We start from the raw sequence: 3,848 nt of genomic DNA, 5'->3' as shown, positions 1-3,848 counted from the left end.
TTTTGTTTCGGAGAGAGAGAAGGTGGGATTGCATGCTGTAAACGAATCCTCACTGTTTGTTCTGTCTGTTGTTTTATTTTCTCTCTGTCCCCTCCTCCACCCCCCCACTTCGCCCTTGAAGCCCAGATCCGCCACCAAGGAGGAACTGCAGCTCGTTCACACGTGAGTCTGGAGGTCGGGGGTGTTGGGGAGGTGTGGGGTGGTTCTCCCGGCACAGGGTTGGGTGTCTGGGCTCAGCATCGGGACAGGCATGTGGCTCCTCTGGTCCTTGACCGCTTCCCCCCAACCCTACCGGTGCCGTCCAGCTCGGGATCAGACCCTTCGGCCCAACTCCTCCGTGCCGACCCAAATATCCTAAGTTAATCCAGACCCATTTGCCTGCGTTTGGTCCCTATCCCTCTAAACCCCTTCCTTATCCACGTCCCCATCCAGATGCCTTTTAAATGTTGTCATTGTACCAGTCCCCACCCACTTCCTTTGGCAGCTCGTTCCATGCACACACCACCCTCTGCGTGAAAGAGTTACCGCTCAGGTCCCTTTTAAATCTTTCCCCCCTCTCTCACCTACAGTCTTTAGTTTTGGACTCCCCTTTCCTGAGAGGAAAAGACCACGGCTATCTGTGCCCCTCATGATTTTATAAACCTCTATAAGGTCACTCCTCAGCCTCCGATTCTCCAGTGATAAAAGCCCCAGCCTCTCCTTATAACTCAAACCCTCCATATAACTCAAACCCTCCATTCCCAGCCACGTCCTGGTAAATCTCTCCCGAACCTTCTCCAGTTTAATAATATCCTTCCTATAACAGGACGACCAGAACTGGACACAGTGCTCCAGAAGAGGCCTCACCAACGTCCCTGTACAACCTCAACGTGACATCCCCAACTCCTACACTCAAAGGGTCTGAGCAATGAAGGCAAGCGTGCCAAACGCCTCCTTCCCCACCCTGTCTACCTGTGATGCAAACTTCAAAGGATTATGTCCCTGAGCCCCCTCGGTGTCTCTGTTCTACAACACCACCCCAAGGCCCTACTTTTCATTGTATAAGTCCTGCCCCTTGTTTGTTTTAGCGAAATGCAACACCTCACATTTATCCGAATTAAACTCCATCTGCCCCTCCTCGGCCCATTGACCTAATGGATCGAGATTTTTGTTTAATCTTAGAGAACCTTCCTCACTGTCCACTGTATCACCGATCCTGGCAAACCATTGCCCCCTATAGTCTCATCCAAATCGTTTTATGTGCATTGCCCAAGGCCCTACCATTAATTGTGTAGATCCTGCCCTCAAACGCTCTCGGTAACATCCTGGTAAATATTTTCTGCACCATCTCCGGTTTTTAATAACATCCTTTCAAAACTGGCCGCACCTCTGTCTTGTGCACCTGAAACATGCGATGTCGGGGGTGGTTTTTGAGAGGAGTGTTGCTCGCAGGGGTCCTTAAATTTGTAGAGGTCTACTCCTGGACTGGTGCCCATCCTCCTCCTGCCCGGGTGTGGGGTTGGCACAGCCTCCCAGCAAAAGGCTGCAGCCTGGACAGGCCGAAGAGACTCGAAGCAGGTCAGCACCCAGGCCGTTTGGAATTTTGGCTTCGCCAGGCCCTGGAGGATTGTGGGTGCCGTTTCAGGGCCTCCGTTATCCAAGGGGGAAGCGATGGCCCAGTGGTATTATCGCTGAGAGAGGCAGGTAACGTTCTGGGGACCTGGGTTCGAATCCCGCCACGGCAGATGGTGGAATTTGAATTCAGTTAAAATGAAGAGTCTAATGATGCCCGTGAATCCATTGCTGATTGTTGGGAAAAACCCATCTGGTTCACTAATGTCCTTTAGGGAAGGAAACTGCCATCCTTACCTGGTCTGGCCTACAAGTGACTCCAGACTCACAGCAATGTGGTTGACTCTGAACTGCCCTCTGGGCAATAAATGTTGCCTGGCCAGCGACGCTCTCATCCTGTGAACCAATAACATCCTGGCTATGGAGGTAGGGCAGCAAGGATCCTGGGATGGTACAGGACATTTACAGTTTAAACGTGGACCAACATGAGATGAACCACACAGGGAGCGAAAGCAGATAATTGTCCGAACGGGGAGAGAGTGGGGAAAAGCGGGGGAGCTGAAACGTGAGCTGGGTGTCCCCCTGTACACCAGACGCTGAGAGTGAGCATCGCTGACGGTGAGGAGGCTAACGGCGCGTTGGATTCCCATCGGGAGAGGGTTGGAGTCTGGGAGCTGGTGGGGGGAATGTCTCGCTGTGATTGTACAGGGGCGGGACCGCCCCCTCTCTGGAGGATTGTGGGAGCAGTTTCGGGGTCTCCCTTCCTGAGGGAGGATGGTTCTGGTTACAGACTAAGACAGATCCCTGGGACTGACGGAGGAGAGAGAGACCAGATCGGTTAGGGACTACATTCACCGGAGTTTTTAAGAAAAATGAGGAAGGGGATCCGATAGGAACCTGTAAAACTCTAACAGGACTAGATGGGGAGCTGGGGGGTGGGGGAGCACAGGAACGGGTCCAGAACCAGGAGGGGGGGGGGGGGTACTGTGTCTAAAGGAGACGGGGGTGTAGGTGGTAGGACTGAGATGGGGGAGAAATGTCTTCACCCAGAGAGTGGGGAGAGCCTGTGGGACTCCCTGCCCCACAGAGAGCGGTTGGGGACAGAGCACGGAATCTTTTTGAGACGGAGTTGGTTATAGTTCAATGGGATCGAAGGGAATGGGGGATGGTGTTAGGGGGATAAAGCAGGGAGAACAGGGGACTGAGTTGGGTCGTCACCCGAGATCCTATTGAAGGGCTTTGCTGCTCCTTCTCCCTGTGCTGGCTCCCGTTATCTGTGGCCATTCCATGCCAGACCCACTCCCCCCGAAAAGATGTGGCATCTCGGGTACTGGTGTAGAGTGACCCGGAAAGGGTTTGGGTCCATTGGGACGGTGTAGAGCGGGAGTGAATGGCAAGGGGTTTGGGTCCATTGGGACGGTGTAGAGTGGGAGTGAATGGGAAGGGGTTTGGGTCCATTGGGATGGTGTAGAGTGGGAGTGAACGAAAAGGGGTTTGGGGTCCATTGGGCCGGTGTAGAGTGGGAGTGAATGGGAAGGGGTTTGGGACCATTGGGATGGGAAGGGGTTTGGGTCCATGGGGTCGGTGTAGAGCGGGAGTGAATGTGAAGGAGAATGGAGGGATTGGGATGGTGTACAGCGGGAGCTTAAGGCCCATGGGAAAATCGGTGAGTTCCTGCCGCTGGGGGATTTCAAGGGAAGACGGGTTAGTGGTCAAAGATTGAGATCAATATTGAGGAGGGATTGCGGGAGGAGGTGGGTGGTTGGAGAGAGCAGGGCACCCACTTCTCCTATTGTGTTCCCGACTTGCCGATCACAGGAACTTGGAAAGACTGGTGGGCCACAGTGTGTTGTCTCTTACTGATCACCAGAAGGTGAATGTATGTTTTTGTCGTCCTTCAGTCCTGATTACGTCGACCTGATCAAATCAATGGAAAACATGAACACCGTGGAGCTGAGGGCCCAATCTGATGGCTTTGACCTGGTCTACTTCCATCCGGTGAGATTGTGCCCATTGGGACGGTGTAGAGCGGGAGTGAACGGGAAGGGGTTTGGGTCCATTGGGACGGTGTAGCGTGGGAGTGAACGGGAAGGGGTTTGGGTCCATTGGGACGGTGTAGAGCGGGAGTGAATGGGGAAAGGGTTTGGGTCCATTGGGACGGTATAGCGTGGGAGTGAACGGGAAGGGGTTTGGGTCGATTGGGACGGTGTAGCGTGGGAGTGAACGGGAAGGGGTTTGGGTCCATTGGGACGGTGTAGAGCGGGAGTGAATGGGGAAAGGGTTTGGGTCCATTGGGA

General features: G+C 53.8%; 1 long non-coding RNA gene across 1 annotated transcript in view; it reads left to right on the top strand.

Moving 5' to 3' along the window:
• The first annotated feature begins 119 nt into the window (after positions 1–119).
• LOC125482726 overlaps positions 120–3,848 on the top strand; it is a 4,035-nt gene continuing 306 nt past the window's right edge. The window contains exons 1-2 of the long non-coding RNA XR_007261732.1: positions 120–162; positions 3,453–3,549. This is a non-coding gene — a long non-coding RNA (uncharacterized LOC125482726). The remainder of the gene's footprint in view (positions 163–3,452; positions 3,550–3,848) is intronic.

The sequence above is a fragment of the Rhincodon typus genome, unplaced genomic scaffold, assembly GCF_021869965.1.
Source record: "Rhincodon typus isolate 14 unplaced genomic scaffold, sRhiTyp1.1 hic_rhity00016007, whole genome shotgun sequence".
NCBI classification, from domain to species: Eukaryota; Metazoa; Chordata; class Chondrichthyes; order Orectolobiformes; family Rhincodontidae; genus Rhincodon; species Rhincodon typus.
The sequence above is the reverse complement of the archived record's forward strand: the minus strand, read 5'-3'. Positions and strand labels throughout refer to the sequence as shown.